The 24,718-nt window shown below is 35.0% G+C and overlaps 1 protein-coding gene and 1 non-coding gene across 3 annotated transcripts in view; one reads left to right on the top strand and one right to left on the bottom strand.

Annotated features, from left to right (window-relative positions):
• Positions 1-24,718, top strand: part of Sgcz (sarcoglycan zeta) — a 1,055,262-nt gene that overhangs the window by 994,359 nt on the left and 36,185 nt on the right. The window lies entirely within an intron of this gene.
• On the bottom strand, positions 22,926-23,028 carry LOC118569236. The gene has a single exon (XR_004943030.1). It is a non-coding gene; the product is annotated as a U6 spliceosomal RNA (small nuclear RNA).

Raw genomic sequence — 24,718 nt, 5'->3', positions numbered from 1 at the left:
CCAAGCAGAGTTCTCCAGATAACACTGACAGACTGCGTCACACCTTTGCCAGACCCTACCTATCCCTTCATTTGTAACTACGTGGAGTGGCCTTAATAATTTCACCAATATCCTTAGACTAGTGGCCATTTAGAATTCTTTCCAAAGAATGTACTCAGAAATTATAAGGCAGGGGAGTAAGGATAATTTCCCCTTTTCAGAGGTTTATTTTACTTCTTCTTCTTCTTCTTCTTCTTCTTATTATTATTATTATTATTATTATTATTATAATTTATTATATTTTATTGATGTTTATTTTTGTTTTGTTTTAGACAGGGTTTCTCTGTGTAACAGTTCTGGCTCTCTGGCACTCACTTTATAGATCAGGCTAGCCTGAAACTCACAGAAATTGCCTGAATCTGCCTTCCAAGTACTAGGATTAAAGACTCATGCTACCAAATCTGGCTAGCAATTATTTTTAATCAGATGTCACTTGTATATCTAATATCTCTATTCCTACTTCTTGACTTTAACAACCAATAACAGTCTACTTTTGTACAATTAAAACTTATCATCTTAATATTATCTGAGGTTTGACAGAAGCATAGGACTAATAACCACCACTGTCATCAAGATAAACATTCACATGTATAAAACACAACTAATAAAAAAGAGGCCATGATTGTTAAAAAAAAATTAAGGAGGTGTACATGGGAGAGAGGAAAGGGAAGGAGAAATGATGTACTTATATTATAATTTTGAAAATAATTAATAAAAACAAACTTCAGACTCTTAGTAGTCACAACAGCCATCCTGTGCCTGAATTCCCTCAGTTCTCTGATCCTATAGGTTCATCAATTCTAGAACATGATGTGAGTATTGTTTTACAATGTGAAGTTTGAGTTGGTTTCTTTCATTTAGTGCATTTTCTTTCATTCACATTATTGTACTGATCAGCAATTTTATTCCTTTGTTCCCTTTAACTACTGAGGATATTTTGATTCTTGGTTGTACCATAGATTGTTTATCCATTTATTAGATAAAAGAGACTTAGTTCATTTCCACATTTCACAATAATGTTGCTTTGAATTAAAACTACTATAAATTTATGGATTCAGACTCCATTTGATGAGGACAAGTGCCCGTGTGTCCAAATGGGAGAGCTCTTTTGCCAGGAACATACAGTACTTACTGCCTCCTAGATGAACATTTGCACTCATTCCATCTCTACAGAAGAATAAAGTCATTAAATTTTTAAAAATGTCTGCTAGTCTAGCAAATATGTGATGGTTTTAATTTGCAACACCTTAATGAGTAATTGTATTGGTTCCGTTTTTATGGTATCATGTTCTGCTTGGTGATCATCTTAATGAGATCTCTGTGTGATAATTTGGGGAGTTTTATTTGTAGCTTCTTTGACAATTATGGAATTTTAAGACACTTTTACATATTTTAAATCTCTCTCTATGCAAATATGTGTTGTTTTCTCCTTGATGGAGCATCTGCTTATTCTTTAAAGACCATTTTTATTTTGAAAAACTTAAACTCATAAGTGTTTTAATGGACAAAATTTGGTATCATTATAAAAAAAATATTTACTCACGCAATGTCACTAAATTTCTCTTGTCCCCACTCAAAAGTTTAGTTTATTATAGGACGTTCATCCTTTTCACTGTGAACTCTTCATCATCTCTCAGATGACATTTGGGACAAAAATTATTTTAAAGACATGAATATATGCTCCTTGGTCTATTGGTTGTTCATTTTATACATACTTCAAAGTCATCACTCCTAATATATTATCTTTAATTCTACATAATGAGGAATGAAGTTGGTGTTTTCCAACATAGATGTGATAATAGTTTTGTATGTTTTTGACATTTTAAATATTCACAAAGGTGTTCATCTGTTTTTACAAACATTTTACTGTGACTTGATAAAGAAAGCATTGAATATAAAGTTCTTTTTTGGACATTTGGGTTCTAATGACATTAATTCTATCTATACATGAGTGCATAAATCATCCCAGTCATTCTAGTCCCCATTGGCTTATTTCTTTTAAAATATTTTTGATGATTCCAGACATAAATATAATGTATTCAGATCATATCCACCCCCTGTTCTTCACTGCTAACACTTCCTAAACATTCACCAAGCCCCCTAACATTGCCATCTCCTGCTCTCCCTCCTCCAGCTCCTGCCTCATATCCTTTTGCTCATCCTTCTCCTTGCTTTTGAGTTTGCCTAATCATGAAGTGGAGCATGAATAACCCACCAGTATGAAAGGAAGGAAGAATGAAAGAAAGAAAGAAAGAAAGAAAGAAAGAAAGAAAGAAAGAAAGAAAGGAAGGAAGGAAGGAAGGAAGGAAGGAAGGGAGAGAGGGAGGGAGGGAGGGAGGGAGAAAGGAAGGAAGAAGGAAGAAAGAAAGAAAGAAACAAACAAACAAAGAAACAAAGAAAGGAAGAGAGAAAGAAAGGAAGGAAGGAAGGATTCTCCTCACGCAGTGGCTATCTGCTGCTAATAGCTCCATTGCTAGAGATGGGCTTGTGAAGCCCATCCCTCTCCACTCCTCTGCAGTGTTGAGCTGACTGATCTTGTCTGCTTTCTTAATTTGAAATTTCTAACATTTAGAACATGACTGTATACCAAATTAAAACCAAGCACTTATTATAGTACTATCATAAATAGCAATGAGTTTAATTAAAACTTTCAAAATGGCAATTAATTAATTAATTACAATTAATTTTTCATTACTTTGTATCTTGAGAATTTACCTTTGCAAATAATCATGATTTTCCTTAGTTGATTAGCAGCAGAAGTCCCAAAATTTCTGAAGTAGATAACCATGCCTTCTGCACAGGTACTATTACTCCATCTTTTCCATATTTTATGTTGTTTATTTTTAATCTTTCTGCTAGATCCTGCAGTGTGGTACTCAATAGAAGGAAGGAGGAAGTTCTTGCTCTTCATCTTTTGATTCAGGGAGAAAACACTGCATCTTTATCTGATTTAGAAACTTAATTAATTACTTATCCAGTAGAGGAAGTCACTTTCCATTGCCAGCTTAGCAAGGCTTATACACTTAATGTAACACTAATTTTGACAATGTTCTTCTTCTAAGTACTGATATTATTTGATCTTATTTCTTATTACTATGTTGTAAAACATATTGATTTATTTCTAAATAATGAGCAAACCAGCCTTGAATCTTTAGAGTAAAATTTTTATGGATTATAATTTCTTAAAAAATTTTTAACATAACTGCAGAATTTATGGTGGTGTTTTCAATGTGATATGATGACTTGTGGTGATGTGTCCTTATATGATATCATTCTGGTTTTTGTAGCAAATAATACTATCTTCAAAATACTTCATAGTAACTTGTGACATAATCTCTCCACTTTTATTTTCAGGAATAATTAGCTTTGAATATATTTATTTATTGTTGTTGTTGTTAAAAAGACAAAAAGTAAACACAATAAAAGAAAAGTTTAAGTCAATTGGTTATTCCATAAGGAAAGTCATTTGGATCTTAAATTTTTCTTAGTGAATTTTTGATGGCTTCATGTATTATGTATAATTACTGAATGCTAAAGTTTACTTTTTAAAATATTTACTTTTATAATTTTAAGTGAATTCATGGTTGAACTACAACACCTCAATCTACTGTTAAGCAACATTTATTACTATGTCTAACTGTCTGTTAGTCATTTTGATTTCTCCCCAGTTTCTTTAAATCAATCAAATATCTATGAGCTGCATCACTGCTACAACATGAATCAATAGTTTAGTACTTTTATTTTAAAGTATTATTGATTAAATGTCTTTATCACATGATGCTTCATTCAACAGGCAATGAATGTGTGAAACATTTTCAGTTTACAATATGTCGCTAGGGTTATATGTGGGCAAATTTTGTGTGTTGCTTAACCTTTCCTTTATCTTTGGTAGATAATTAGGTGTTGGGCTGTGTAGTCGTGTAGCTACTTTTATTTTGAGTTTTTATATTTTATTAGTGGGGGAAATGTACAAGCCATGCCTGCATAAAGAAGTGAGGACATAACTGTAGTGTCCCCTGCTAAAGTTAAGTGGGATCTGCAGATCAAACCCAGGCTGCCAGGGTTACCTGGCAGGCACCTTTCACAGCTGAACCATCTACCAGACTCAAATATTTTTACTGTTTTCAAAGTAGCTGAAAAGAAAATGCATTTTAAGTATCTCCACAAATTTCTCAACATTTGTTATTTTCTCCTTGGGAACAGTGTGTATAAGGAATCCTTGCTTCTGGATAGAATGTCCGTTTAGCTATTAGTATTTGAGGGCATCTGCATGTGGGTTTATTAAGTATCATCCTCATGGTGAAAAATAATCTATTTGCACATGATCTCCTTCTTGAATTGTGTTGTATATCTTCTGAATGAATCCTTAAAACTCCAGGAAAGGGCTCTAAATAAAAACCCACTTCTTTCATGAATACAGAATGATTTACCTTTTCCCCTTAAATGAGCAGTGGGACTTTGTGTCTTCCAAGAAAAATTTTCATTTAATCTGTGTTATGAAATTTGTTGTCCTAAGTTATTTATATTTTTCTTTGATTTTTGAATAACTATCAAAGCCAATTTATTTAACATCTGACATAATTTGTGTCTTCCAATTTCCTTTCTCATATCAATCTAGCAACATACTTATCAAACATACTAATTTTCTCATTGATATTTTCTATTGCTTTCCTTTTTTCCATTTCTTTGGTTTGTACTTTATTTTCTCTTTTCACGAAGTGCTATTTTTGCCAAAAGTTTGGATTCAATATGCTTTTGTTGTTGTTGTTTTAGAATGAAAACTGAACTTGTAGATTTCTGATTCTTCTCTTTTTCTTAAACAAATGCTAAGTGTTATAAATGTGCAATTGGTCCCATCTTAGTGCTTATGAATGTATTGTGCTCTAAATACTTTCTAATTGATGTTTTAATTTTTAGACCCCTGAAATGTATTTATTAGCGTTTGGTTATAATGGGATTAAACCCTGAAAAACCCTTCATAACTTATCATACTGTAGGTCAAAAAATTCATTTTATCACTAGTATACCAAAGTATATAGCTGAGCTCCAGTACACTGCACAATACTGGGACCATGGCTCACTGCACCTACCCATCATTTCTAGCATGTATTGCACTACACACACTAGGCCAGTGTTTCTCCTGAATGCCTGTTGTAATCACATATTGTATTTTATTTTTAAAATTTTTAAAAATTGTTTTCATTTTACATACCAACCCCAGTTCCCTGCTTCTTCCCTTCTCCTTCTACCCCCACCTCCTCCCCATCTCACCCCCCATCCACTCCTCAGGGAAGGTAAGACCTCCCTTGAATGGTCAACAAAATCTGGCATACCAAATTGAGACAAGAATTAGCCCCTTCCCACTGCATCAAGGCTGAGCAAAGAATCCCACCATAGGGAATGGACTCCAAAAGCCAGTTCATGCACCTGATATAAGTCCTTCTACCATAATCAGGAGCCCTACGAACAGATGAAGTTACAAAACTGCCACTCATGTTCAGAGGGCCTAGTTCTGTCCCATGCAAGCTCCCCAGCTGTCAGTCCAGAGTCTGTGAACTCTCACTAGCTCAGGTTCACTGTCTCTGTGGTTTTTCCTATCATAACCTTGATAACTGCTTGTTCCTATTTTCCCTCTTCCCTCTCTTCAACTCAACTCCTGGAGTTTAGCCAAGTGCTTGGCTGTGGATCTCTGCATCTGCTTCCATCAGTCACTGAATGCAGGTTCTCTGATGACAATTAGAGTAGTCACCAATCAACTACAGGGGAAGGCTAGTTCAGGCACCCTGTCCACCATTGCTAGGATTCTTATCTGGGGATATCGTTTTGAGTTCCTGGGAATTTCCTAGTACCAGGTTTCTCCATAACCCCTTACTGGTTCACTGGGTCAAGATATTTCTTTCATTGCTCTCCCTCTCCATCCCTCCCCAAACTCAGCCATCTGGAACCCTCATGTTCCCAGCTCTATCTCTTCCCCTCTACTCCCCCACTCCCAGTTTACCCAGAAGAACTTAACTCTTTTTCCTTCCTGGGGTGATCCTAGCATGTCCCTCTTAGTGTCTTCCTCTATACCTAGCTTCTTTGGGGTTGTGGATTATAGTCTAGTTTTCCTCTGCTTTTCATCTAGTATCCACTTATGAGTAAGTACATACCATTTTTATCTTTCTGGGTTTGGGTTAACTCACTCAGGATGATTTTTTTCTAGTTAAATCCATTTGCCTGCAAATTTCATGATGTCATTTTTTAAACCAGTGTGTAATAATGCTCCATTGTGCAAATGTACCACATTTTCTTTATCCATCCTTTGGTTGAGGGGCATCTAGGTTGTTTCCAGTTTCTGGCTATTATAAATAATAGTGCTATGAATATAACTGAACAAGTGTCCTTGTGGTATGACTGAGCATCCCTTGGGTATATGTCCATTAGTGGTATTGCTAGATCTTGATGTAGATTGATTCCCAAATTTCTGAGATACTGCCATACTGATTTCCAGAGTGTCTGAATAAGACTCCACTCCCATCAGCAACGGAGGAGTGTTTCCTTACTGCACATCCTCTCCAACATAAACTGTCATCAGTGTTTTGATCTTATCCATACTGACAGGTGTAAGAAGGTATTTCAGTGTTGATTTGATTTGTATTTCCCTGATGGCTAAGGATGTTAAGCACTTCCTTAAATGTCTTTTGGCCATTTGGGATTATTCTGTTGAGTTTTCTGTTTAGATCTGTACCCCATTTTTAATGGGATTATTTGGTATTTTGAGGTCTAGTTTCTTGAGTTCTTTATATATTTTGTAGATCAGCCCTCTGTCACATGTGGAGTTGGTAAAGATCTTTCCCATTCTATTGGCTGTTGTTTTGCCTTGTTGACCATGTCCTTTCCCTTACAGAAGCTTCCCAGCTTCAGGAGGTCCCATTTATTAATTGTTGCTCTCAATGTCTGTATTATTGGTGTTATATTTAGGAAGTGGTCTCCTGTGCCAATGCATTCAAGGCTACATCTCATGTTCTCTTCTATCAGTAACTGAATTTATGTTGAGGTCTTTGATCCATTTGGACTTGAGTTTTGTGCAAAGCAATAGATATGAATCTATTTGTATTTTTCTATATGTTGAGTTCCAGTTATGCCAGCATCATTTGTGGAAGATGCTTTCTGTTTTCCATTTTACAATTTTGGCTTCTTTGTCAAAAATCAGGTGTTCATATGTGTGTATATTAATGTCAGGTTCTTTAATTTGATTCCATTGATCCATGTGTTTGTTTTTATACCAATACCAAGCTGTTTTTATTACTATAGATCTATAGTAGAGCTCAGAGTCAGGGATGGTGATGCTTTTAGAAGATCTTTATTGTATAGGATTGTTTTTGCTACCCTGGATTTTTTGTTTTTTCATATGAGGTCGAGCACTGTTCTTTTGAGATCTGTGAAGAATTGTGTTGGGATTTTAATGGGGATTGCATGGCATCTATATATTACTTTTTGTAAGATTGCCTTTTTTACTGTGTTGATTATACCTATCCAAGAGCATGGGAAAGTTTTCCACTTTCTGATATCTTCTTCAATTTCTTTCTTCAAAGACTCAAGAGTTCTTGTCACACAGGTCTTTCACTTGTTTGGTTAGATTTACTCCAAGATATTTTATGTTATTTGGGGCTATTGTAAAGGGTGATATTTCTCTAATTTCTTTCTCAGCCCATTTATCATTTGTATATAGGAGGTCTACTTATTTTTTTTTTTCAGTTAATCTTGTATCCTGTCACATTACTGAAGATGTTTATCAGATGTGGGAGTTCCTTTGTAGAATTTTGGGGGTCACTTATATATACATCTGCAAATAGCAAAAGTTTGGCATCTTCCTGTCTGATTTGTATACCCTTCATCTCCTTTTGTTGTCTTATTGCTCTAGCTAGACCTTTGAGTACTGTATTGAATAGATACAGAGAAAGTATTCAGCCTTGTCTTGTTCCTGATTTTAATGTAATCACTTTGAGTTTCTCCCCATTTAGTTTGATGTTGGCTGTTGGTTTGCTGTATATTGCCTATATTATGTTTATGTATGTTCCTATATCCCTGATCTCTCCAAACCCTTTATCCTGAAGTGGTGTTGAATTTTGTCGAAGACTTTTTTCAGCATCTAGTGAGATGATCATGTGGGATTTTTACTTTCAGTTTGTTTATATGGTGCATTTCATTGACAGATTTTCATATGTTGAACCATCCCTGCATCCCTGGGATGAAGCCTACTTGATCATGGTGGATGATTTTTTTAAATGTGTTTTTAAATTAGGTTTGCCAGTATTTTATTGAGTATTTTTGCATCCATGTTCATGAGGGAGATTGGTCTGTAATTCTCTCCTAGTTGTGTCTTTGTGTGGTTTGGGTAATCCTGCTAACTGTAGCCTAGTAAAAAGAGTTTGGCAATGTTCCTTCTGTTTCTATTGTTCAGAACAATTTGAAGAGTATTGGCATTAGCTCTTCTTTGAAATTTTGGTAGAATTTTGCATTGAAATCAACTGGTTCTGGATTTTCTTTTTGGGGCGTGGTGGTGGTGGTAGGAGACTTTTGATGACTGCTTCTATTTCCTTAGGGGTTATAGGTCTATTTAGATTGTTTATCTGATCTTGATTTAATTTTGGTATGTGGTACCTATCCAGAAAAATTGTCCATTTCTTTAGGTTTTCCGATTTTGTGCACTATAGGTTATTGAAGCAGGTCCTAACGATTTTCTGAATTTCCTCAGTGTCTATTATTGTGTCCCCCTTTTCATTTCTGATTTTCTTAATTTCAGTATTCTCTGTCTGCCTTTTGGTAGTTTGAATAAGGTTTTGTCAATCTTGTTAGTTTTCTCGAGGAACTGAATCTTTGTTTCATTGATTCTTTGTTTCTATTTTATTGATTTCAGCCCACAATTTGATTATATCCTGCCATCTGTTCCTCCTGGGTGAGTTTGCTTCTTTTGTTCTAGAACTTTTGGGTGTGCTGTTAAGTTGCTAATGTGAGATTTCTCCACATTCTTTATATAGGCACTTTGTGCTGTGAACATTCCTCTTAGCACTGCTTTCCTGGTGTCCCATAAGTTTGAGTATGTTGTGCATTCATTTTCATTAAATTCTAGGAAGTCTTTAATTTCTTTCTTTATTCCCTCTTTTTTGACCCAGTGTTGATTCATTTGAGCACTGTTCAGTTTCCATGAGTTTGTAGACTTTCTGCAGTTTGTGTTGCTCTTGAATTCTGACTTTAAGCCATGGTGATCTGATAAGATACATGATGCAGATAAAATATAATTTTTTGTGTCTGTTAAGATTTGCTTTGTTACCAAATATGTGGTTAGGCCCATTTGAGTCATAGCATCTGTTAGTTCCCTTATTTATCTGTTAAGTTTCTGTCTGGCAGACCTGTCCAGTAGTGAGAATGGGGAGCTTAAGTCTTCCACTATCAGTGTGGGGGATTTTATATGTGGATTTTATACGTGATTTAAGCTTTAGTAATGTTTCTTTTATAAATATGGGTGCCCTTGTATTGGGGACATAAATGTTCAGAATTGTGACTTCATCTTCATGGATTTTCCCTGTGATGGATATGAAATGTCCTTCTCCGTCTTTGATTAATTTTAATTTGAAGTCTATTATTAGGATAGCTACACCAGCTTGTTTCTTAGGTCCATTTGATTGGAAAATCTTTTCCCAACCCTTTACTCTAAGGCAATTTCTGTCTTTGAGGTTGAGGTGTGTTTCTTATGTACAACAGAAGAATGGTTCCTGTTTTTTGTATCTATTCTGTTGGACTGTGTCTTTTTATAGACAAATTGAGTCCATTGATATTAAGAGATATTAATAACCAGAGATTATTAATTTTTGTCATTTTTACTTGTGCTGTTGTCAGTGGTAGTGTGTGTGTGTGTGTGTGTGTGTGTGTGTGTGTGTGTGTGTGTTTCCCTTCTTTTGGATTTGTTGGTGTTAGGTTATCTATTACCTGTGTTTTTTTGTTTTTTTTTTTTTTTTTGAGTTGGAGTTTTCCTTCTAGTACTTTCTGTAGGGTTGGTTGGATTTGTGGATATGTATTGTTTAAATCTGGCTTTGTCATGGAATATCTTGTTTTCTCTGTTTATCGTGATTGGTAACTTTGGTGGCTATAGTGGTCTAGGCTGCCATCAGTGTTCTCTTGATGACTACAGAATGCTGTTCAGGACTTCTGGCTTTCAGAATTTCCACTGAGAAGTCAGGTGTAATTCTATTAGGCCTGACTTTATGTTGTACTTGGCCTTTTTCCTTTGCAGCTCTTTTTTTTTCTTTTGGCTTTTTGAGACAGGGTTTCTCTGTGTAGTTTTGCGCCTTTCCTGGAACTCACTGTGTAGACCAGGCTGGCCTCAAACTCACAGAGATCCACCTTACTCTGCCTCCTGAGTGCTGGGATTAAAGGCATGCACCACCACTGCCCGGCCCTTTGGAGCTCTTAATATTCTTTCTTTATTCTCTATGTTTAGTGTTTTGATTATTATGCGGCAAGAGGACTTTTTTTTTTGTTCAAGTCTATTTGGTGTTCTGTAATCTTGTTGTATCTTCATAGACATGCCTTCCTTTCAGTTTGGAAAGTTTCCTTCTATGATTTTATTGAATATATCTTCTGTGCCTTTGAGCTGAAATTGTTCTTCTTCGATCCCTATTATTCTTAGATTTGATCTTTTCATGGTGTCCAAGATTTCGTGGGTATTTTGTGTCAAATATTTGCTAGATTTAACATTTTCTTTGACCAACGAATCTATTTCCTGTATTGTATCCTCAACACCTGAGATTCTCTCTTCTATATCTTTTATTCTCTTGGTTATACTTGTCTCTTTAGTTCCTGTTCATTTACTCAGATTTTCCTTTTCTAGAATTCCCTAGGTTTGTGTTTTCTCTATAACCTCTATTTCAATTTTCAAGTCTTGAACTGTTTCCTTCACCTGTTTGTTTTTTTTTTTGTCAGCTTTCTTTAAGGGATTTACTGATTTCTTCCAGTTTTTTGTTTGTCTTTCCCTCCATTTCTTTAAGGTAATTTTTAATTTCCTTTTTAAGGGCCTATATCATCTTTATAAAGTTATTTTTAAGGTTGTTTTCTTCTGGCTCATCTGCATTGGGATGTTCTGGTTTTGCTATTGTAGAACCACTAGTTTCTGGCCATATTGCTCTTTATGTTGTTGAATGTATTCTTTCATTTCTTTCTACCCATTTCTTTCTCCAATCCATACAGGTGGAGCCTGTGCCTCCAAGAGTCCCTCTTCCTCCAATTGGTGCAGGTAGGGCCTGTGGCTCTTGGAGTCCATCTTCCTCCAATCCATACAGGTGGAGCCTGTGCCTCCAGTGGTTACTCTTCTTCTCAATGGGTGCAGGAGGGGCATGTGGGTTCAGTTAGGTGGCTGATGACACAGGATATGGTTGGCCAGTAGCCAGGGAAGGAGGCTGCTACTGGGTCTCTAGGAGCCTTCTTTCCAATCAGCTCTGGTGGTGGCTGATGCTTCAGGGGGATGGTTGGTGATGGGGTCATCATATATTTTAAAGTCTCAAGCTCACACTAAACCATCAAGAGATCATCTGAATCCCAGCCTGTTTACCTCTCTAGGTGGTTAAACTGAATGGGAAGATGGCAAAATGTGAAGCAATAGCGAAAGCTTTCTGTAGTACTACAATCAACTACTATTATGAATATAATGAATCCCTCATGTTTCTGTTTGCACTTGCCCTTGTTGTATCACCTGAGTTCACTACATCCTTGGTTCTGACCACATCAAACCCTTTATCTTGTCCCTTCTGATATAGCATACAATGCCAACCATCACTGTCTAAAATCCCTTACTTTAGATGAGAGACTGCTGTATCTTATGGATTGAAATGATTTTACAGCCAATATAAAGTTTTCTCCTTTGGTCTGATAATTAAAAATAAATCACTTTAATATTTTCTACTGTCTTTACTTAGCATGTAAGAACCAAATTAATATAGTCCCTGACTGTCTCATCTGAAAATGATTTCATTATATACATCTATGTGTCTGTGTTTGTTTGAACGGACATGCAGATGTGCAGTTGTGCATTCTCATGTTCTAGTGTAGAGATCAGAAGTGGGTGTCAAATGTCTTTGTTTCTGTTTCCCATAATTTTTGAGCTAGATTCAGGATTTCACTGAATCTGGAGCTCTCAAATAGGCTCCTTTTGATTGCCAGCAAGCCCCAAGTATCCTCCAGCCTTTGTCCAGGTTCCAACTCTTCAGCTCCCCAGCATTGGGATTGCAGATGTATGCCACCATGCTAACCTTTCCTCAGGAGTGGTGGGGACCTAACACAAATATTTATGCTTATGCAGTAAGCCCTTCACCCATTAATTTGACTCTCCAAATCTATGAGAATGTTTGATTTCTAAAATTGCTATTTGTATTTTGTGTTTTGCTGTAAAGCATATTGACTGGCAATTGTTTTCACTCACAGACAACATCTGTTGTTGAAAATTCAGTAGTGGAGCTGTCCTGTCCCATCTGGAAAACACTATGTCTTCCAGTTCTTGCCAGAAATCTAACTTTTACCACCTTTCAGTTTCCACTTTCTCTATGTCCCTGAGCTTTGGTGTGCTATAGATATTCTGTCTTAGTGTAGATTTAAACATGGATTTAATCATGGAGAGACACTCAGGCAAAAGACAAAACACACCCACAGGGAAAGAAGAGACACTTTAATTGTCTTTACAATGGTTATATATATGATTTGATGGTTTCTCATGTTATCTTCAAAAGGGGGCTAGAGAATTTAAATGCGGTTAAAAATGTATGTAACAATGTTACAGCTCATGAGTTAAAACCCTATTTAACAGGGATGAATGAAATTGTAAGAAATTCATTGTAAAAAGCAGTTAACAGTCTTTGTGACATTGCTGGAAAATACTAAGAAATGAATAAGGTGATACTCGAGGTTGAATATGCTCATGCTTTAAACATGGTTTGTTGTTATTTTAATATTATAATTTGACAATCTGGCTGTATTGTGCTGGCTAGATTTATGTCAAGTTAACATAAGCTAGAGTCATCAGAGAGGGAGAAACCTTATTTGATTAAATGCTTCCATAAGATAGGGCTCTAGGAAAGCCTGTGAGTATGCTCTTAGTGATTGATGTGGGAGAACCCCGCCCATTGTGCATGGGACCACCACTAGACTGGTAATCATGGGTTCTATGAAAAAAAAAGCAGGGTAAACAAGGCATGGAGAGCCAGCCAGGAAGCAGAACTCCTCTATGGCTTGGGCATTAGTTTCTTCCTCCAGGTATCTGTCCTGTTTGAGTTCCTGCCCTGTCTTTCTTCAGTGATGACCAATGATATGGAAGTATAAGCCCAATAAACCCTTTCCTCCCCTTGTTGTTTGTCCATGGTGATTCATCACAGCAATTGTAACATTAAATAAAACACTGTATATAAGAAATCTTATCTCTGTAGACAAGCCTCACAGAAAATGTGTTAGAATTTTAGATTCTCAACTGTCAAGAGTCTGTTTTTTTTCCCTCTCCCATTTCCACATAATTTCCCATACATCCTTTAAACCCTGAGTCAGTAATGAAGTTTATTGAAAATAAACTGAGTCTTCTGTTACCTGCCCTTGGAGTAACTTGACAAAGTGGTGATACTGGCAATTCTTGAACCATCACTTCCTATTCTCAGCTTTGCTAGAGATTGTCCAAAATACAGTACCAATGCCTCATGTGGTACGTGGTTTGGTTTTGTAATTTTTTTAACAGTCTGAAGATTTTCTTCATCCCTAAGGTAGGAATATGTACTAGCGGTGTGGCTTAATAGCTTGTTTTGGCCTCCAAGGTATCAGTTTATTTTGTTTTTGTTATCCAGCATCTTAGAAGCCATAGTTTTTAAATATTTCATGCTTTAATATTGTTTCAAATGAGAGAGTAAATTTGAATCCCCCAATTCCATTTGGCCACAAGAAAAGTATTTCTTTATAAAATAGATCATGATTTCTTGTTATTTCCAGCCATGTTCACATTGTCTTAAGTCTTACAATAACATCTAATTCAGCAGTCTAGTAAAGCATAGCTAACTAATATGTATGAGAATTTTGTTCTGTATTCTTTCTATAATAACTTCTTAATTCAGACTACATGGACTTTCATTGGAAGTATTAAAATATTAACTGAGATCTTTACCACTTCTTTAAAAGGAATGATACAAATTTTGTAACTTTTAAAAAATTCTTACAAAACATTCCTTTAACAATATGCCACATTGATTTTTATAGAGAGCATGAAAATCACTGGATGGGAGTACATGATGGTGATTATCAAGCAGAGTACTATTTACAGAGAAGGGCTTTTTATAAATATTTTTTATCTTCTTTTCAAATGCAAAACTTTACTAACACTGGGTATAATTTACTAAACACAATATGATATTATAGTTTATACTACTGTGAAGAACCACCCAGTAAAGATTTTCCAAACTAGTATTTTATTCTATCAGAATTCTTTTAACAAGTACATTCATACTTGATTTCATATTTTAAGTTGTTACTTAGTTATAACTTTTGTAAGTGACAGAAAATTTGCATCACAATCTGTTATATTTATACCAAGTGTGGCTGAATGGGATCTGGGTCAGTAACCTCTGTCTCTGTTAACTTTTCTCTAATCCCATTATAGACAAAAAGGGTCAACGATATTTTCAGTTAGCAAGCAGGACTGTATAAGGATGCAGAAAGTTACAATAAGTTAAAACCAAACTTTACAAGAGAATCTTAAAAAATAAGTATGTAGACTTGAACTTTGGGTGTTTTGAAGTGTAGGATGGGATCAAACTTAATTTCCAAAGTAAAACTAATTGAGTAATGTTAGAGATATATATCATTAATTCCTAGTGAATATTAGAATCCCTACTGTTATATTTTAGTAATGTAGTCACAGGTCTGAGATAGGCACAGGACTGCTCAGCTCAAAATTACATACTTATTTTGCAGTCAGGTGTACAGTGACATATAAATAACTTTAGATTATGATTACAGTTCCAAATGATGTTCCCAATAAGATAATTGAGAACAAAAATCAGACATGGTGGGCCTATGGTCACAAATTTAAAAGGATAAGACAGGAGAATAAAAAGATTGAGAATACATTTTTACACGTGTGAAATATACATTTTCAAAACAAGGCATATAAATAATCAAGGGATACATCTAAAGTGCTAACCCTCCCAATCATTAGGTAAATAAAATAAGCACAATAACAACACTTCAGCCCTGTCAGAACAGCTAATGTCAACAGAATAAAAGTTCAAAATATTGGTATGGATAGTGGAGAAAGAAACACTTGTATAATATAGGTAGAAATATAAATGAGTAGTACTAGTATGCAATGCAGTAGAAGAGTTGCCAAAAATGGAATTGCAATATTACCCATTTAACATTAGGTTATATATATATAATTTCTTGTTAATTAAAACATTTTTCACAATAACCTAGGGATAATATGTGCATATATTAATGTTTCCACACTATATAATGTTCTTGTATGATCATATGATCTGTGTGTGTATGTGTATTTATACAATGGGATAATGTTCAACATTTAAAAGAGAAGAACATTTAACAGCATTACTAGATCTGAAGGACAGTATATTTAAACGTTTTCTGTTAAGATAGCCAGAGGAAATAAAAATCCATTTATTCTTACTTACATGTTTAATATAAAATAATAAAAAATTATCATGGAAAGTGAAAATGGGATGGTAGTTACCAGTGACAGGCTGGGGTAGGGAAGCAAGAGATTTTGGCTCAAAAGCTCAAAGTAGCTGCACATAATGTGATCCTTTCTACATTCCCAGACATGTGAGAGGGCTCGAGAGTTAGAAAGGAAGATTGAATTGAAATACTGCATGGTTGATATATTGAGACCCTGGCTCAGAGCTCTTACACACACACACACACACACACACACACACACACACACACATCACTTCACACCACACAGAAAGAGTAGCAAATAGAAATTAGAAGTAAAGTTGAATATTAAATGTTATGTTTGTTTGTTTGTTTTGGCTTTCTGAGGCAGGTTTTCTCTGTATAGCCCTGGCTGTCCTGTAACTAGCTCTGTAGACCACGGATGGCATCAAACTCAAAGAGGTCTGCCTGCCTCTGCCTTCTAAGTGCTGGAATTAAAGGCACGTGGATTGAATATTAAATGTTAAAAACAAAATAAAAGTAGCCCTCTACTCTACCATCACCCTGTCCACGTGAATACATACCATTAAAGTAACCAGTACCAACAAAGTAGCACTACAGACTGAAAACAGATTGAAAGCAACCAGATGGGAGAGATATGGCCTTCTCATGCCTGAATTTCAATGACAGTCCACAAAAAAAATACAGATGCAAGGCGCATGCGGGGGGTGGGGTTGGGGGTCCAAAAGTTCTGAGTATACAGAAATTAGGCGGTGTCCAGAAATACATTTTTAATTTTGAGATGTCTTCATTTCATATCTGAAACAAGTGAGTAGTAATTAAAATATTTTAGAATTTATCACATAGCTTTTTCAAGTTTTCTGATATTACGTTTAAATTCTTCCTCAGTTAGATCCACTGAGTATCAACATTGGCTTTAAAGACAGGTGGAGGGTAGACAACTAAGGGGGTTTTGTTTTTGGGTTTTCTTTTTGTTGTTGTTGTTGTTTTTACTGTTAAAGATGTGTTGCATTTAGCTATACTACTTAATTTTTACACTTACCTGAGGGAACTGAAGGTAAAAGTTGTCATGGGTTCTAAAAATTTGAAAATATACAATTAAATAATCAAATACTGTATGTAGAAAAATCTGAGAGGTTAGATTATTTTAGAAGCCCTTTCTATTGAATCTGTAAAAGTTACTATATGGACATACTGTGAACAAAAGGGAGGTGAAGATAATAGAAATAAACTATGATGAATAACCAGAAGACTAAAAACCTGCAAATACATTTTGTAAGATTTTTTAAATAAATTTAAATCATATCTATAAGAACTCAGGTTACTGTTTCAACAGTATCAATTTTCCCTAAATATTTCCTCAAACAGCTTCGCCGGATATATCATCTCTTACCCTGTTCTAAAGGATTTGAGATCTTTAAAATTGTTTTCTAAACATTTTGAAATATTAAAAATAATTAGATCCTTTTCAAGATTCTAAGAAGTATAAGAATATTACCATACTCAAAATTAAAAGGGAAAAGTAAAACTTAAACTTTAAATTTACATGTATGCATGTCTTACACAATTTATAAAATATAATCAAGCAATCATTTATACACAAGAGAAAAACCACAAGCTGATTTGTTGGTTCTAAGAGAAATAATTAATTGAAATTTTACATTTTAATGTAGAAGACATATTATTTTCCAACATTTTTATTATTAAATAGAAAAAACATATTAGTTTGTGTAACTATCTCTCTGAGCTTTATATCAGTTGGTCTGTTGAAAGAAAAATTGGCCTAGTGAAATACTTAATTAAAAATACCTCTCACCCTGTATAAATTTATAAACAGTTTCTTCAATAAATTCTTAAATATTCCTTTCAGCACAGGTTCTTTCCTAGGCATCAGAAGTAATTAAGTATTAATGGGCACAGTTTTGAATTCTATTTAATTACACTAAAACCTCACATGTAAAATTCAAGCAGTAGAAACTGTTTTCTTCTGAAAATGATTTAGGCGAGAAAGTGTCAAGAGGGCAATGTACTAGGAAAGTACTGGCTCTTCAATAAATGATGTTGGAAAAACCAAATGTCCACATGACAATGAAGTTGTAAACTTTCTTTACAAAGGTTTGAGTTGCAAACCTCAAAGCCATACACTGAAATATGCAGTAACAAGAAAAGAAACTAAGTGGAGCATTAGTGTCACAATACTAGCAACACAATTCTAGAATAATCCTATCACCTTAAAAAATTATAATAATTGGGGGCGGGAGGGGGGAGGACAGGGGAACCCATGGCTGATGTATAAAATTTAAAACACATAATAATGAAGGAAAAAAACAGAAAACAAAAAAATTATAATAATCTTAGGGTTAATACTCAGTTCCAAAATCTACCTATAGGCAACCACCAATCTGCTTCTCTTAGTTAAAAATCTCAATTTGCTCATATAAAGTTACTACAAAGTATTTAGATTGTGTTAGCACCTACAGGGTCTGTAGCAATAGCCCTTTGTTGATTACTGATAGTTATTATTTATTGCTTTTTACCTTTCTGTGACCAAGTTTATCAGAAATTGCTAAATTCTATTAGTTGATATAATAATCTAATTTTAGCATTGTTGATAATATATCAGAATAATTGCACTCTATTGTACTAACATCTACCCTTTTCTTCATCATTACCTGATTGCCTACATTTTCAGAGTTGTATTTTGGTTCTATTTTTTTGTTCCACTTATTTTCTAACTTCTTAACTGAGACTTTTGATCAGTAACTTTTTAGTTTTTCTTCACTTTTAATATAATCATTTGAGACCATCGATCTCACTGAAAGCACTGATTTAGTATAGTTTCTTAAGATTTGAGGATAACAATATTTAACTATTGTTCAGTTTGAAATATTTCACAATTTACCATTTCATTTCTAAGCTTTCTCAAGGCCCATTTTAAAATGAACCTGTTCACTTTTAAATATAATGACACCCATAGTCAAATTCTGATGTTAAAATATTTATTCCATTGTGGTTGAAAGAGGCCCAAACACAGTTCCCTGCAAAACCCTAAAGAGCTGAGGGAAGAGAATTCTTAAAAACAAACAGAACTGAGTCAGTTCCCCCTTCCTGGAGAGGGTAAAGTCGGGAGTTTTCAAAACAACAAAGTCAGGACATCTGGTGGTGACCAGTTTAACCATGAGATGCCCCTCTCTGGAGATAACATGACCAGACCCCGGAGATGGGTTGTAAAACTCCTGACAGGGCAAACAGATAAGCTGAAATAAGACAAAGTCCAGGCCCAGGAAAAACTGAACCAATCAAGGATGGACCCATACTAATCCCTTCCCCTCTAAGGAATTTTATGGTTTTTGTCTATAAAAACTAACTTCCCCAAGAAAGAGTAACTCCTCCCTGCCTCACTGCGCTGTGTGGCCAGTGAGTGCTTGAGATGAGTTCCCTGTCATGACTTGTAACAAAAATAAACCTTGCTTTTGCATTCTGGTATGCTCAACCTTGGTGGTCTCTCTGGGCGTCACGATCTGGGCACAACAGTGGTCAGATACAAACTCTATGATTTCAATTTTAATCCTCCTTTTTCCCCTCCCTCCTCCTTCTGCTATTTCTACCCCTGTTTTATCTCCTTCATTTTCTTCTTTTTATGATACTGGAAATAGAATTCTGGCCGCATGCATGACAAGACAATGCTCACCACTAACATACACCACTCATACACCATACATCTTTATTTTTTGATATTTGGTTTGTTGATTTGTTTGTTTTGTGGCGTGGTCTTACTAGGTTGCTCAAGTTTGATTGAGCTTGCTCTGCAGCCCAGGGAGGACTTAGACATGCCATTTTTCTAACTTAGTATCCCATGGAGCAGATATTAAAGGTCTGTACCACCATTCCCAAATAAAAGTTCCATAATTTCTGACATAACTAATACTTAACTGGCCACACATCTTTCCTATAGCATGGTTTCAATTGTATTTATTAGCTAGGAAAAAATAATAAAGGACATGTAATTAAAAGGGAAATAATAGGGATATGGAAATACAAGTATGCCAGAAGGGATAAGAAAGAGTAATTGAGTGAACGATGGTCAATCTTCATTGTCAACTTGACTGGGTTATTCACCTTGGAAACACAATTGTGGGTGGGTCTATGAGGAAATCTATAGATTAGGTTAGTTAATAGGGAGACAAAACTTAATTGGAGGCAGCAATTCTCTATGGATTTGCATCTTTGAATAAATAAAAAGGAGAAACTAAAGTGAGTGTCTGCATTCATCTCCCCTTTCTTACTAGATTTAGACACATTGTGTCCAGCTATTTCATACTCCTGACATCATAGCTTCCCCACCATAATCCACATTACCCTCAAACTGTGAGGTGAAACAAACCCTTTTGTAGAGGACTCTGTCTTCACAGCCAGAGAAGTAACTAAAACATGGTGAATATGATCAAAGAGCACATTTCATATACAATCATCACACAGAAATCTTTTATTCTAACAATCAATATGTGTCAATGCTTCATTTTAAAATTGGGAGTGCTAAAAATGATTTCAAAAGAAGCCTTCAGCCTATGCTCCTCTGACTGGCCTCAGTGATGAAAGCACCCATAAAGCATTGCTAAAGTCAGCCATTAAAATCTGCGGGATTCTTACATTGCATCAGGAGCTAAATCATCCTTCTTAATGGAAAGGTTTTAATCCAAACACAACACCTCATCATTTCTCTAGAGACCAAAGAGGGTTTGGTGCCTCTTTAGGGACCATAAACAGTGATTTTCAAAGCAAACAAATTGAATAATTCCTGTAACCACAAGTGACTGAATTCACAATAAAGCATCATAAACAACAAAAAACAAAGACAGTCTATTATTATTTCTCTGACAGAATAACAATGTCTTATGATTTCCTAAATTGTTTACTTTGAAGATTATTCTTGTTTACTATTAGGTTCACTTGCTTCAATACTAAAAGTCATGTTTACAGAATAAATGGATTTCAGAGAGAAGACAGGAATGTTTCCAATCATTAGAATGTTCCCATGGCTGATATGTTAAATTTAATTAAATTAAAATAAAACTAAAAATCCTAAAATATCAGTAAGCATACATCAGTGTCTCCATTAAAACATTAGAATAGCAGTTCAAACACACTGTGTGTCATTTTATAGAGAAGAGAGAGATGCTTTGGTGACTTTTTCAAGAATATACTTTTCAACCAGGAATGGTTTCTATGCAAGTTTTCTTTTATTAGACAAAGAAAATGCATGCCTTATAAATTATTGGCATTATATTTATGCAATTGATTGTCAAAATGAATTTCAAAGGTTAAGAAGAATAATTTTATAATTTGGTATGGTGTTTATAATTTAATTGATACCACAAGTTTTTATGATTACTTGAATATAGCTGCAATGTATAGTATCACAGCTAATTTAATTGTATTGCATATAATTTGGAGGAAATATGCATTAAAATGTAATAAGAAAATGTTTATGTCACATAATTTTAAGAAAGTGTGAGATATAATATTGTATAGTATTGTCTTGTGTTGACAACTACTATTTGAAAAACAATAAGCAAATGCATGTAAAACTACAAAGTATTAAAACACTATATATACATGAATACATATCCATCCAATGATGCTTGTGTATATATACAAACATATCCCATAGCAAGTTGATGAAGAGAGGACAAGGAGAAGTCTGATGTATTAGTAATTTTCCTTCTTATAAAACAGATAAGGAAGTCAGTGACTATGATGGAAATTGTTTTGATTTTACATTATTGAGATTGTAACTCTTATTCTACCTTCTCACCTCCACAAATGAAATATGAACATATTTCATATTGTGAATAAGTACAAAACATGAAAGAGAGAGAGAGAGAGAGAGAGAGAGAGAGAGAGAGAGAGAGAGAATAAGAAGTTAATCATTTTTTTTTCATTTTCTGTTACAGCAGCATGAACAAAATTCATTGTCAAGATACTTTCTTTCACTAGTTAATTGTTCAGGGCTTCTTGTCTTAACTAATACTGACAGTGTTTTTCTGTGTGAGATGTCCCCATAGTTTGCTTCTGATCTCTCCTTAAAAGCAATAAATCAACATGGGTGAAAGAATTTATAGAGTAAACTCTTGCCTACCAACTTTGTGTTGTAGGCCATATAAAAATGCTAGAGGCCTGGATTATGTAATATACAAACAAACAATGCTTTGAATGCATTATTCAGTTGATTCCCTTAGAAAGATGGTACTTCAATATTATTTGAATTTATTTTTCATAATCAATACAACCACCTCCTCCCCTGGGATCCACACTACAGTACACAGTCCCTGAAGCTTTACTGGAGGCCAGAGTGATGCTATGGGTCCAGGGAAGACACCATGCACTGCACACTAAACCTCTTTAAGCCTGTTGAACAAAACCCAAACCTTACCCCCAACCCTGGGCTCCATATCCCTGCTTACTACTGTGGAAGAAGACTTCAACTTTACCAGAAGCCAAGCTGGTTCTAGGAACCCCAGAGAACACACTATCCACTGCCAAGAAAACCACTTGAAGCCTGCCCAGCAACCCCAAACTGTACCCCCAACCCCTGGGCTACAACTATCATGGTCTACAACTTCAGAAGATATCTGCATTATCAGAGTGCAGACCAGATTTAGGAAACCCATGTCTATAACATCAAAGCAAACTTCAGCTACACCAGAGCTCAGGCCTGATCTAGAGACCAAAGCCCTTGCAGCTAGAGGCCAGGCTGGTCCTAGGGACCCCAAGGCCAGACCAGTTCTAGGGGCCATAGACTACATCTCCTCCCCTAGGCTCCATATCCAGGTCCACAACTTCAGAAGGAGATTTCAGCTTTCTCAAAGGCCTGACTGGATCTAGGGACCTCTAGCCCAAAAAACCCATAGTGGACACCATACTGGAGCTGAAGACATGCCAGCCACCAGAGCCCTTGGCCATTTAGGCCAGAAGAACAGAAAGGAAAGAGAAACCAAGTAAGCTTCATCCCAGAAATGCACGGATGGTTCAACATAAGAAAATCTGTTGATGTAATATACTATATAAATAAGCTGAAAGAAAAAAATCCACATGGTAATATTGTTAGATGCTGAAAAAGCCTGTGACAAAATTCAACAACTCTTCATCTTGAAGAGATCATGGATACAAGGGACATACTTTTTTATTTTTTAAATAGGGAATGCTTCCTGAATTTGCCTGTCATCCTTGCTCAGGGGCCATGCTAATCCTCTCTGTATCATTTTAATTTTAGTATATGTGCTGCCAAAGCGACAAAGGGACACATCTTAACTTAATAAAGGCAATATCCAGCAAGTTGATTGCCAACGTCAAATTGAATAGAGAGAAACTCAAAGCATGTTGACTAAAATAAGGAACATGACAAGGTTATCCATTCTCTCCATACCTATTTGATATAGTATTGAAGTCTGAACTAGAGCAAAAAGACAACTAAAGGAAATCAAGGAGATACAGATTAGAAAGAAAGAAGTCAAAGTATCATTATTTATAGATGATATGATAGTATACATAAGTGACCCCCAAAACTCTACCAGGGATCTTCTCGAGCTGATAAACACCTTTAGTCAAGTGACCAAAGACAAGATAAACACACAAAATCAAGAGCCCTTCTTTATAAAAATGACAAATGGACTGAAAAAGAAATCAGAGAGTCAACACCCTCCACAACAGCCTCAAATAATATAAAATATCTTGGTGTAACTCTAACAAAATAAGCAAAAGACCTGTATGACAAGAACTTTGAGTCTTTGAAGAAAGGAATTGAAGGAGATATCAGAAGACAAAAGTAGCTCCTATGCTCATGGGTCCATAAGATTACCATAGGAAAAATGGCCATCTTAACAAAAGCAATCCACAGATTTAATGCAATGCCCATTAAAATCCCAACACAATTCATTACGGACCTTGAAAGACAATACTCAGCTTCATATGGAAAAATAAAAACCTAGGATAGCTAAAACATCCTGAACAATAAAATAACTTATGGAGGTATTAGCATCCCTGATTTCAGGCTCTACTACAGTAAAAAAAAAAAAAAATTGACCAATAGAAGTGATATTAAGAAGCAGGTTTTACCTGAAGCTTTCAACATTCAATATAAATCAAGAAGCAAAAAAAAAAAAAAAAAACTAGTTTATAGAAGACCTCATTAGTTGTCACAGGTATTATTCAGTACAATTATGTGATCTTGTTTCAGGAACTGCTAAAGAGAAAACTGTAAATGTTATTACATAATTATATAATTGCTAAAGGGGGCAGAATCGAACTCACTTAAATAGAAATTAAGTTTGCATCTTACAGGAATTTGCTTATTTTTATGCTTCCTCATGGATAATTTCTGAAAAACATAGGGAAGTTTTTTTTCTTTTTCTTACAATTCAAGACTGATGATCTTGTGAATTGGGAGAAGAGTGCTGAAGGAAATTTGTAGACATTCCTTTAATATAGACAAGCTTCAGAGATCCAGAGAAAGAATGACACAGGAAAATGAAAATTCAAAGAAAACTAGAATGAGTAAGTGCAAGGCTGTGATCAAAGATTCGTCAAAACAGAAAGGATATAATAAAAATGAGGAGAGGGAAGTAACTGATTCTTGTCATTGGACAGTACAAGGCTAAACATTTCTACCTGTGGCAATGGCAGTCGATCAGTTTTACTGTATTACAGCAAACCTAATAAACCAATGCAAGTCACCCAACACACACACACACACACACACACACACACACACACACACACACGCACACACATATATACATACATACATATATACATATATATATATATATATATATATATATATATATATATATATATACATGTACCTTATAAAATGTTTCACAATATTAGAAATTAGTTCACATGAATAAGTTCCTAGGGAAAAAGTATTAATTGACACATACCATTAAAATCTTTAATTATTTATTTTAGCAAGTTAAAATGT

The sequence above is a fragment of the Onychomys torridus genome, chromosome 17 (assembly GCF_903995425.1).
Source record: "Onychomys torridus chromosome 17, mOncTor1.1, whole genome shotgun sequence".
NCBI classification, from domain to species: Eukaryota; Metazoa; Chordata; class Mammalia; order Rodentia; family Cricetidae; genus Onychomys; species Onychomys torridus.
This window is presented reverse-complemented; position numbering and strand designations above follow the sequence as displayed.